The 13,213-nt window shown below is 43.4% G+C and overlaps 1 long non-coding RNA gene across 2 annotated transcripts; it reads left to right on the forward strand.

Moving 5' to 3' along the window:
* The first annotated feature begins 1,374 nt into the window (after positions 1-1,374).
* Positions 1,375-11,544, forward strand: LOC138294119 (uncharacterized). 2 transcript variants are annotated; one of them, XR_011203202.1, is made up of 3 exons: positions 1,375-1,441; positions 1,540-1,602; positions 11,415-11,544. It is a non-coding gene; the product is annotated as an uncharacterized lncRNA (long non-coding RNA). The 2 variants fall into 2 exon arrangements; XR_011203203.1 differs by having other exon boundaries at positions 1,543-1,602.
* Positions 11,545-13,213: the final 1,669 nt, after the last annotated feature.

Raw genomic sequence — 13,213 nt, forward strand, 5'->3', positions numbered from 1 at the left:
TCAAAACGCAGAAGCTTTGACTTCTAAATTGATCAATAGGGGCTACCCTAAGAAAATTGTTAAGGGAGCATGTAAACGAGCATGGTACACCCCCTGTGAACATCTGTTAGTACCTAAGTTAAAAAATAGGGTGTGCCCTTTGACCTGTGTACTAACATACAATCCGAAAGCGAATCGTGTCAGAGCCATCATTGAAAAAAACTGGAAGCTGCTTCTTCCCCTATGCTTAGATAAACCTCTCTTTGCTTTTAAAAGAGGCTGGAACATCTATGACTCCTTAGTACATATCCCCTTTACTTCCAATAGCAAGAAGAAAGCCGATCTAAGAAGTATGCTAGCCCTACCCCCGATCATCGTCCATTTCCCATGTATGAACTGCCTGGCTTGCCAATATACAGAAAAGAGTAGACAGGTGGAGTTGAATGGTAAAATACACCACCAACGTTGCTTTTCAAATTGCAATACACGCCATGTGATATATTGTATCACTTGTCCGTGTTCACTTACTTATATTGGCCAGACGACACAACCGGTGAAAACACATATACTTCAACATATGTCCAGGATCAGATGTGCGGTACTTGGTGCCCCTATGGTTGACCGCTACATTGAACAAGACCATCGTCCAGAAGACATTAAATGGTCCATCTTATATGTAGTGGACAAAACAAAAACAGGCACTATACTAGCTTCCGTTTTGGATAAAATGGAAGCTCGTCTGATAGAAAGATTTGGGAAGACCAGGCGTGGTTTAAACTATTTGTCTGCGATGTGGGCCTTACTTAATTAAATTGTAGTTGTTTTACAGTGCTTCTAACTATATATTCTGTGTTACGTAGATTATGTTGTATAGAATCAGTCCCAGAGCTGTATACTAAGTTTGTTCTATGTTAGTGAGGATGTTGTCAGTGGAGGTTTTCTAAGTGTCTATGGGATAACTACGAACGTTTCTAAATAATATAATCTGTGAAGATAGAGATCGTTGAGATAGGCTCTATTAATAATTGGTGTAGTGGTCCCATTTATGGTTTTGGGTCTACTATAAGTCCTGGAATTATGTAATGTTCGGGTAGTTTCTTTATTGATTATTTATCCATTGTACTGGGTTTCATATTTGCAATCAGTTGCCTACTGCTAACAACATGACAATAGGTATTGTATCTTCAAATGCCCCTGATTAACTTTGTGACAATTTAATCATGTCAATTACTTTGTCCTCTAATTTGTTTTCAGTTACGTTTTTTGCGCATTATAAAATGGCCCCCATAGTCTTGATGTAGGAGTAGAAACATGTCTAGTCTCTTGTTCATGTTTAGCAGAGACGCGTATCTAAGACGATGGCCCGACATGCCACTTTCTTGAACGCTCGTCGTTTCAACTCGGAATGCGGTGAAGCTTTGAATTCTTGCCGAAAGTCATCCGGCTATTCCCTGAGAGTAAGGTAGGCGCCGCATGTGTTGCTGCATTCGCGGTAGACAGGCTTTTGTTATTGGTTTAAGCCTGTTTCAGTCAGCTTATGTCCTTTATTATCTTTCTCAGCAGCAGTCCGGTTGCACTGACTAATGACATCGCTTGTGCTCTACACGTAGTCATCAAGCCCAGGTTAGTCCCCTTAGAATACGCGTCTCTTCTACATATTTTTATTGAAATGGAAGCATTACAATTGTGGCTTCGAGGTTAATATGTGTCTTTGTTGGTTTGTTTAGTTTTATTAACATGTTTTAGTTTGGTGGGCTATACCTCTGGGCCTGATTCTTCTCTAGACAACATTTACTATAATTAATCAAACTGACTATTGATGGGGTTCAGTCTGCTTTATTTTATTATATTTCTTGTACATATAATTCTTTAATATATAAATATATTAAGTTATCATTTCATTCACTATAAATATATTTCTTTTCATGTCCACACATGAGGGCATGTTGGTGAACAGGTGTTAGGTTCTCCCTACACCCGGTGATATTTATTATTATTATGCCCCTTAGTTTTTAAGGTAATTTTCTTCTGTTGTGTATATATAGGCACTGTCTTCACTGTCCTGAGGAGGCCGTAGTTGTTAAGGCCGAAACGCGTTGACTATAATGTTCTAAGGAGTGACTGTTGGAATTCCTGAAACATCTGGATTAAGTAATTTGCGGACTGTATCGGACATGTATCCCAGTGATTGACTTGTCTCACTGCTGCAGGATACTTTCCTTCCACTACTGTCACTACCTGGACTGGTGACTGCTTGCCACTTGATGGTTTAGCAGCCTATATTTTATGTATCACGGTGCTTGTTTGTAATTTTGGGGTTGCTTTGGATTTGTATATATTTAGTTTTTGTGTATTTAGTTTTTAGGGAGATAGGTGATTAGTTGACACTAGGACTGAATTGACGTATTTGTAATAAAATAAATTACGACTCAGTAAAAAATTGAGTTTTTTGCTTAGATATTTGGTATAGATTTATCCCTGTTGGATATTGTGATTTTTGCATTGTTATTGTCACTAATCTAGGTGGGTCACAGGGACTCCCCCTCCTTCTGCTTGTATCCTCATCTTTAAATAGGCAGCTATTTTCATCTTGTATTGCTAAAATTGTGTGTCTCTCTCTCTCTCTCTACTAGGGCGTGCCAGGCCTGCCAACATCGCTCCCAGGCATTCACCCTCCCCATAAATATGAGCTGTCGCATATTTCCCCTTGTGCTGGATCTCGGCATGTGCCATGTCCTGAAAATCTGTTATCTTCTCATGGATTGTGCCCAGGATGTGTTTGTCTGCTGTTATCAGGTGTTCCTTCTCTAACTGCAATGTTTTGCTCCAAGCATGCTAGGCATCCACGCAGCAATTTCAGGACCCCAGCCTGCTTAGCTATTGTAATCCTCCTGACATAGATTTTGAATGTTTCTCACATCATGCTTATATTAGTGACCGAGCCAAAGTTTACCTCAAAAAATTCCTTCATGGCTGCAGCTAAGTCTTCTCGGAACACTGAATCCATTAACAAGTATGAAGGGAACCTCCACATAAGTGTAGGGATTTTCATGGGTCCCACCTCAATCTCAAGCAGGACTGGTGAGTGATTTGAGTATGTTCTGGGCCAGGGGTCCTGAACATGAGCGCGAGGGATCAGACTTTTGGATACCATCCAAAGGTCACTTTGTGTATGCAAAGCATGTACTGTCGTGTAATGAGGGAACCCTCCCTTATCTGAGTGTCTATGCCTCCATATGTCTACTAACCCAGTGTCTGCTGTGATCTCATTCATCGCCTTAGCTGCGAAGGTCGTTTTCCTGAGCGCAACCCCTGATCGATCCTTCATCGGATCTCACGTACAATTAAAGTCTCCTCCCCTGACTTGTGGGAGGTCCCCACATGTCGCCACCCTAGCAGTTAAGTCAATATAAAACTGGGGATTATCAAAGTTTGGGCCATAGAGCCCAATAAGAAGAAAGGTGAGCTCACATCTGCTGCAGCGAGCCACAATATATCTACTGTTGGAGTTTGTAGCGAGCTCCTGGAGGCAAAAACCTGAATGTTTAGCTGTCCAAATCATTACACCTCTAGAGTGAGATGTGAACCTCGCTGCCAGAAACTGTCCCTGCATTCTCCTTGAAGTAAGCATGTCACTGCCAAGTGGACCTTGTGTCGCTGGGGGTAGGCTACTACCTTCCGCACCTTTCTGTAATCATTCAAACCCCTGATGTCCCACGTTAACATCCTCATTGTGCCTGACCCGCGTGGCCATCCGTCTCAAATTTGTGATCTGTCATGTGATGTGTGGTGCACAAAGGCTGTTATCAAAGTGTTCTTAGTGTGAATCAGCAAATGCCATACTAACAAAACAAACCCAACTGGTAACTTGTTGAAAGATCCCCCTCCCCAGCCCACAACAGGCATTTCCCCAATCCGCCGCCACCGCTGGGGTGCATGTTACTTGGCTGTTGCTTTACTTTACCCCTCCATCCGGCCACATTACAATTATAATTGACCTGTCAACATGTAGGTGGTGTCAACCCACCATGTGACACAAATATCAGCTCCCCTGGTGTCAAATTGTAAACCTATCAGCACCCCTCTTGAACCCAGGTCACATTAACAAGCAATATCTCCTACATTACACATCTGCGCTTTGATAGTGCCTTGTTATCGATCCAATTGGCAACCCAAGATTCTCGAACACAGATCCACTGTGTCTATCTGTTCGTGCTAATATTACCAACCGGAACTTTGGCATCTATGCATGCATTGTCCCTCTATTCTTATGAGGAGGCTTCTGCTTTGTCTTGCCTACCCCCCTTGGTCATCCTTCACTTCAGGAATTGGGCAAGCAGTTTATGGTCTGTAGATAGCATTGGTTTGCTATACACCATTACAGGTAGCTTGGCTGGGTAAAGCATACAGTATTCCAATCACAGTTCTCGTAGCCAGCGCTTCCATGGGATAAACTGCCTTCTCGCCTCTTGAACCTGCTGCGTGAAATCGGACTAGAGCAAGATTGTCATTCCTTCATGTTGAATTGTTTTTAGTTCTCTCGCTCTTCGTAGAGCCACGTCTCGGTTCCTAAAGTTTAATAGTTTGGCTATTACAGGCCTGGGTGGTTCCCACAGAGGAGGCCGGGCCACCAGCGAGCAGTGTGCTCTCTCCACCACAAACATGTCTGAGATCGTTTCACTACCATGTATCTGAATTAGCAAGCATTCAATGTATCCCTCCATGTTGTCGATTGAATTTGACTCAGCAATGCCCACTATGTGAAGATTGTTCCTTTGTGATCTGGCCTTCAAACCCTCTACTTTTATCTGCAGGGCCGCTAGTGTCTTACTCATGCCAGCTAGGTTGGAATTCAGTGTTGTGCGGTCATCTTCTATTTCTGAAATGTGCCTCTCTGACTTATCAAGGCGCTCTGCATGTTTGTCCAGTCTTTCGTTCATCCTGTCCATCCTGAAGGATAAAGAGTTGATCCTGAGGCCAGATGTAGCAATAGAAAATTTTGCGATTTGCAATTTGCGAGTCTGACGGACTCGCAAATTGCAACTCACAAAATTGTATGCAGAAAGGTGTCTCAGACACCTTCTGCGACTCGCTATGGGGTCGCAAAGACCCACCTCATGAATATTAATGAGGTGGGTCGCATTTTGCGACCCCATAGCGAGTCCCTGCACTCACAGGGATGGTGGCCTGCTGGAGACAGCAGACCTCCATGTCTGTGACTGCTTTTTTAATAAAGCAGGTTTTTTTTTCTTTTTGCAGCCCGTTTTCCTTAAAGGAAAACGAGTTCCAAAAAGAAAAACTTCCATAGGACCACTGCCTGCTCTGAAAAAACATTTTTTTCGGCATTCACAAAGGGGAAGGGGTCCCATCGGGACCCCTTCCCTTTTGCGAATGAGTTACCACCCACTTCAAGTGGGTGGTAACTGCGAGTTGGTTTGCGATTGCATTCGCGGGCACAAAGCAACTCAGCATGGCGATGCGGTCGCAAATAGGAAGGGAACACCCCTTCCTATTTGCGAGTCGCATCCTCAAATTGCGAGTCGGTACCGACTCGCAATTTGAGGATGAGCATCGCGTTCGGCCTTTTGCATGCCGCAAACTGCGTTTTTCGCAGTTTACGACATGCAAAAGGATTCCTACATCTGGCCCTTAGTGTCTAATTTCGTCAGGCTTTGTTGCATTGCGGCCAATATCTGCTTCAGGTCAGGCTCTTCCTCCTGTGTTGTGTCCCTCACTTCAGGGCACAGTGCGGCCATCTGTTCGATTTGCATTTAATGTGCTTTAAGCTGGTCAAAGTGCAATTTGGGCTGGTTTTTATCGCTTTTGCCCATGGTGAACAGTGCAGCTAGCATGTGAGATGTCCTTACTGCAATGGCTGTAAATGCGGGACCCCATCACTGTGCAGTCTTGAAGTCATGCTTCTCAGGCCACATGCGCCGCTTAGTCTCTTAGCACCCCTCCAGTCCTGTGTCAATCATCATGCCCTGGGGTCTAGGCCTGTTCACTACAAGCACTTTGCTTTTGCATCAAATCTGAGTCTGGGTGCTTCCTGCCTGTGCCCTTGCCTTGGTCCAGTATGGGTGCAACATGCACAGCCTCCCTCACCACTCCTGTCTGTGAAATTTTGCCCCCTGCTCGCCTCTAGCACTGCCCTTCAGGTTCCCCATCTTTTTGGTGAAGAAGTTTGGTTCACATAGCATGCGGCCGCTTTGGTCTGCTTGCCTCGGTCCTTTTACAACAGCGCCCCTGCGTCCCTCCTGCTCAGTATTATAGTTACTGCACCTTGCTCACTGGGGCTACACAATGTCTGTCCGTATCGGCCTGCATTCCTGTCTGACCTTTACCGGCCATTAGCCGCACAATAGCTCGACTGAACACCCTCAATGTCTTCCGCTCCAGCCTCGGTTTGCTCCCAGCCACGTAGGCCACTCTTTGGCCTCCTGCACGGCGTTTCACGGTCCGGGCTGTGGCAGTTGCTGGAACAGCAATTTTTTTTGTTGCAGGTTCTCTGTGTAATGTGGCAGCCTTGGGTGTCTAGTCCGAAGTTCCCATGTCGCTATGGCTGAAGGGTTGCTATATGGATGGTTTGTGGCCGGCGCAGCTCCATCAGTGAGTGGCCATCTTGCAGCTGGGCAAGCTCCACCCCGTTAATAAACTATGTTTATTATCGTTTTCTTTGAAAGGAGTCACGGGGTGACATGCACTGAGGGGAAGTGGACAGCACTCCCCCTCACTGCGCATGTATGTTTGGCTGGCTGTCTCGGGCAGCCAAACACACATGCGCACAGGCCTCTCTCCAGCCCAGCAACACAGTTGCTGGGCTGGAAAGAGCCTGCACAGGCTCCCAATCTGCCTGGGAGCACCCTGGCGGGGCGCTCCCAGTCAATCCTGACGCTACTCTGAGCAGTGTCAGGATTGGCCGCAGGGCAGGCTGGGAGCCTGTGCCTGCAGCAAGAAGACGGAGGAACAGAGGGTAGCGGCGCAACGGCGAGGAAGTGAGTGGTTTTTTTTTCTAATTTAATTTTTATTCCCCCCACCTCCGCATGCGGCCCCCTCCCCTTCTGCGCCCCACAATCCGCAACTGATATCCTGCTGTCTCAGATTAAACGGATACGTAAATGCCATAACTAAATTTTACTGACCCGTGCCACAGCAAGAGTTTATAACACAAGAGGGGGCAACATGCCATGATCCTCAAGTTACTTGTTAGTGTCTGCAGGAAAAGGCCTAGTTCAAGGAGGATAGCATTTTATTACCACTGGCCCCTAAGGCAGAAACTCTATAATGCTATTAGAACATTTTACCCACCAAAGGGAAGAAGATTCTAAATTAAACAAGGAGAAAATGAAACACTGGAATGGTGCAATCTGATATTGGTCTTGCCACTCCCTCTGCTTTACCGCTGTTTTCAGTGCAGCTCCCAAAGTCCAGTGCTTTAAATCAATCTATAATTACAGAACTTGGCTTATGAACATTCTTCTCTAACGTACCTTCTATTATGTTGTGTCAAATCATGTCATAATAGCCCCTAAATACAAATTATAGGCCCAAACTGTAGGAAAAGGCCTATAATGACAGAGAGGTCCTTTAACAACAGGCATAGCTTGACATAGAAGGGCTACAATACTATCAGTGCAGTCCAGCTACTCAGTGCAAAATGCTCTAAATTAAAAAAAAAGGGAAACAGACAGAAAAGCTTTAGAATGTTGTGACAGAACACATATATCCACAATTTATGGCCCTGAGCCATTCCACTATCTTCAATAGCGTTTTGAAAATTCTAATCTTCTAGCTATAATAATCACATTTTTTATGCAACATGCTTTAATAGCTATATATTATCTGCTCTCTCTTTATTGATCCCTCAAAACAGGGATAATAAATTGTTTTTGAGACAGTGTTGGGTGTTGAGGGAAGCACTTCACATGAGATCACCCGATCTCATGAAAATGCTTGTGAGAGCTGGTGGGTTCTTTTCCAAGTTTCAGATTTGTTCATTGTTACTGGCAACTACAGATAAACTATCATTTGATCCTAAACAATGTAGCCCTCAGTCTGAATCTCAATCCCACCTCACTAAGCAAGATCAGCATGGAACGCAGTAATTGGCCTCCCGTAACATGTGGGTGGGGTTTACATCTATGAAAAACAATTTCAGTCTCTAAGGGAGCGTTTCAGGTCAGGACTTTGTGTGTTTTGAGTCACGTAGGCCTTGACAGAGTTCTGAGAATCACTGAACGAGGCAGTGCATAACGCACACAGGGATAGCATTTGCAAGTTTTTTTTTTTTTCAAATTGAGCTATTCCTGGTGGCCCTAATAAGGCTTCATTGTTTGAAAAGATGAAAAGAAATCCTCAGTCTGCCAGAATAGAATGGTGGGATGTCATGAAGTGTAGAACCCAGAAACATAACCTGGATTAAGAACACAATACCCCCTCCATCTATGCATAACCACTAACCCCAGGCAAAAAGAGAGCACTGTTGGTGATACAGAAAACAGTCTTACCATAGACTACTAACAGATGCACAATAAAGGTGCCATGACCATATCAAAGGGCAAACGCCAGAAGGGCCTCCTCCATGCACAGTCTATCTGCAAACAAGAGCCCCGTCGTGACAGAGGTAAAGACACAAGGTGGGGCGGGACATGTGGAGGCTGATCCAGGCCCAACATAATTTTCTCTGTCTATTCAATAGTCATGTGGCAGATTTTTGTGATAACATCAATGACCATCTTCCACATTGTTTATAAATTGGGGCATTCCGCACATATTTTGAGAAAGACTGGAAACTTTCATTGACAGTGGAAGCAACTAGACTACAGCCAAAATGCTACATAAATAAAATTGGAAACTAGGCCTATAGTGCTGCAACTTAACGTGCACAACAGTTGGAGCACAGTGTATGAAACATGTGCCAAATGCACCCACTAATCCAAACCTTTGCCTACTTAAAACTCACTAAATAAGATGTGGCCTTAAAAAAGTATAAAAAGTTATTGAAAACATAGAAATCCAGAGTGAGGTTTCTGGTGTCTTTACCAGTTCCAAAAGTGGATCAAAGTAGTCAAACTCTTATATAGTTAGGAAACATGGCCTGCTGAAGATAACACCTGCAGATCAGAAAACAACTTCAAAATACCTTGAGAGAGTGATTGCTGGAGATGCAGAACTATCACAGATGTGGCCGCCTACATATAGGAGGGTCACCCACTACACCCTTTCTCTCCAGAATTATTAAAAAACTCAGAAAGAAAGGATGTTATCTCATAAAAGAGAAGACTTCATAATTTTCAGGTGAACCAATTCTACTTCTACAAAACTGGGAAACTGGTTTACATGTGCTTCCATCAGATAAATTTCCATTTAGATAATAAACAATGCTGAGTGCTCCTTGGATCACTTTAAAGACATATTGAGATGTAATTCAATTTTTTAGTCCTTCTGACTGGGCCTGCCCCAAGTTAATGACCACATTACTAGGGACAATGCTTACATAATGCGTACTGAGCTTGTTTGCGCATAGTTAACATGACTTTAATTGTGTGATCCTCTTCTACGCCTGATACTAGAAAAACAAACATCTGTATCAGACCCTATTGGTACTCAATAGCACATGGAGAAATTCCAGTTAGGCTCTGATTATGAGTGGGTCAGAATGGGGCAGGGTATTTATCACACCCAGAAAAAACTGCTAGCCACGGGTGAGGTGTATATTAGGTCTGATAATACCACCAGTTCTAAGTATGCAAAAGAGAACTTGGCAACTACATGCAGTATTGATGCATTCCATGCCAACGTTTGCATGTATTGAAATACACTACAAATCCTGGACAAGTTTGAGCTACCATAAATGATTGGAGACAAATTGTATAGGGAGGGCCAGTGTTTGCCATACATCTTATGATTCTGACACCCTGCCTAACCAGAAGTTTCCTTAGGGACTGGAATTTAGCCCCATTTTGAGTATCTGGGTCATAGTGAGTGTAAGTTCTTTCCAGATCTGAGGTCCAAATTTATACTTTTTTAGCACTGCGTTTGCGCCGCTTTTTGATGCAAAAGCGGCGCAAACTTGCAAAATACAATTGTGTTTTCTAAGTTTGCGCCGTTTTTGCGTCAAAAAGCGGTGCAAAAGTGGCGCTAAAAAAGTTTAAATATGGGTGAGTGTTTTGTGGGTATTGGAGGAGAGAAAGAAGAAAATCTTTACCCAGTTCCATGATTCCCCAAGCTTACATAATACACAGTGTAGAAAGAGGAGGATTTGAATCCACGCAGCACAGCTTTCTAAAATTATATCAAAAAGTATAGGACTGAAGATTGCATCAAAAAAGACAAGCGGTGGATAATTAAGTATTATTTATTGACATAATTCTGGAATATTGTTTGCAGAATGAAGCGAGAAGTGACCCAACTAAGTTCTATAAGTCTACCTGTTGCTAGATTGAGGTCAGCCAAAACCTTACGGCACAAGTCCAGTTTTCGGCATTTCATTTGACCTTCTGTTTCTACTTGGTAAGATTTGGCTACCTGTGTTGACCATCTACAACAGAGATCTTCTCTGATCTCCAGTCTATTTAGCAAGCATCAAGACAAGCATCGCCTTGTGCTGCGTAATCTTGAATGCCATTAGAGCTCTCTGCTGAGCATGATAACAGCTGCTAAAGTTATTTTTCTTGAGTCAATGGCCTGAGACATTGGCTATGGCCTATACTAAGGTAACCTGAGGTAGAAGGACTATTATGATGTTACAACACTCCACTCACTGAGGATAAAATTTACTAAATGAAACAGAGAGAAACAGAACGACAAACATTTGAATGATGGAGCTGAAGTTCGATTCCAGCCAATATTTACCATGTTCCATTCCACTGTCTTCAATGGGCCTCTCAACATCCTAATTTTCCAATATAGCATTATAGCCCACTATCGAGAGCTATGACAGTATATATAACGGCCCTATTAACAAGTTAAAGTCTGAAGACACAGGTGATGGCCTATAATGAGGTACAGGGCTTTTAACAACCTGTACAGCAGAAAGAATATAATGTTATTAAAAATACTAGCTAATGGTAGAATGTTCGGGAATAGACAAGGAAAAGCTCTCAAAATTCCTTTATTCCAATGAACTCTGCATCTCAAAATGGAACCCGTAGAAGATTCCACAGTTTGGTTTAACAATCAAATTAATTCTATTGATTGATGATGATATCTGCAAAAGATTCGAAATTTGCTTGATGTTGTGGATTGTGCCCCTCCCCCACTGTATCTGTGATGCAGGTAATGGTGATCCTGTAATGCTTGGAAGGTCCATGCAATCCTAGGAGTGAATAAGAGTGATTGATCACCCTCCTTGATGCTTAGTGGGTGACTGCTGGTATTTCCCCCATAATTAATGCCTCATGCTGTCTTCCCAGTGGATTCTTTTATTTTTGCAGCGGTTCCTCAGCTATGGTGGAGAAGCATCCCCCCTGTGAGAAGCAGCTGCTGCAAACCTTTCACAATAGGATTTGCCCTAGGGCCGGCTGGGAACCTGTGCCCTTCAGTGACCAGGAAAGAGGAGCGGTGGCGAGGCAGGTGAACTTTTAATTTCTTTTAATTGAACATTTATTTTGTTTCAAGCCCCCCCCACACCGCCTGCTGCCCCACGCACAGCGAGCTGCAACTCTTGTATATACACATCATCACATCTACACAATATGTAATATGTATTGCTGCAGGACTTGGAACACGTCTTCACAGTCTGAGACGAGCACTGTTAACATGTCCTGTTTCGGTAGGGATTGCACACTGCCAGTTCCTGCCAATTCACATTAAACAAAAGAAAGACAATTGTGATATCAAATGCAAGACAACTGCACACTACCACAGAGGGTGATTTCATGTGGCAATGTGGTGCTCAATGTCATGTTACGAAAGCAACCACTAGCTACCTTCAAAGTTGAGTGCAAACTACACTGCACAGAAAGTCGGAAAGGCGGCAGAGTCTGTTTAGTGGCAGTGCCTGTAGATTTTCCAATGGCCTCAGCCTAGTTTTTAGTGGGCAAACAGTCCCCTTTACTAAAATGAAACCATAGCCACAAGCAGGGTTTGGGTTGGCATATACTCTCGCAAAATGTAACGTTCATTTTGCATGAAATTAACTGAAATACACAGTTTTGCAATGTGTTTTTTTTGTTGCAGGATTTTGGTGCAAGCAGAAAATATGTTGCCAAGAAACATTTCTTGCTCCTGTCAATACCACATGTGACTTTTTTCGTGCAAGATATGTCCTCAGAGGAACATTTCACCAGAGATACTGGCAAACAACTTTTTAACTCATATGTGCAATTTCATGTTATGTGTAATTTCATTACACCATATTAAAAAATATTACATGAGCTCACACATGTATATTTGACACTTTGCGGGAGAGACCAAATATTCAAAGGACAATGGTAGACAGCCTGTTTGTATAGGGAAGAATGGATGCATATTGCTGAGAGAGAACACGGAGGTTTTCTCTGTCACTGCTCCTACTGTTTGTGGAAGTAAGACTGAGTTTTAAATTCTATTGCTCTGAAGTTGGCATTCTTATTAACTCTAGGTTCCAGATGTACTGAAATTGAGCCAGTGGTTGTAAGTGGGCCTTCCCGCACTCTTCTTTTGGGGTCAGGAATTATTTTTCATCATCAGACTCTGATCCAGAACAAGAGCGATAAAAGCAGAGGAGGGGGAAAGAAGGAGTAAGAGAAAGATTAAAAAATAGTGACATATTGAGAAAGCAGGGATGGAAAAAGAAGCTACAAGTGTGAGATAGAATGGCCGAAAAAGTATGGCAGTGGATGAAAGAGGCATGAGATGGAATCAAGACTAGGGCAACACTGACACTGACATTCAATAGTGGCACTGTTGGGCTTATGAGAAATCTTTTAGGCCCTGTACTTATCCTTTCACAAATGAAGCTAAACATAACAATAAAACTGGTGGTATTGTGGATTGGATCGAGCTCTCCTAAGGAAGCAAGCCTTGATCTGTTGCATTGCTCCTTGGCCAGGAGCGGCTCCTTCGCAATGGCGAAGAAGTGTCGCCACGCTGGCTAAGAGCCAGCAGTTGAAAAATAAACTGATATTTTACTATTGTTTTATTTTTTACCTGCTGGCTCAGCAAGCATGTGCAGGGAGGGGTAGGGCTGGGCCATTGGGAGGGGGGAGGAAAAGTGGAGTGGGTGCACTAAGTGCGCATGTCAGTTTGGTCA

This window comes from Pleurodeles waltl, chromosome 4_2, assembly GCF_031143425.1.
Source record: "Pleurodeles waltl isolate 20211129_DDA chromosome 4_2, aPleWal1.hap1.20221129, whole genome shotgun sequence".
NCBI lineage: Eukaryota > Metazoa > Chordata > Amphibia > Caudata > Salamandridae > Pleurodeles > Pleurodeles waltl.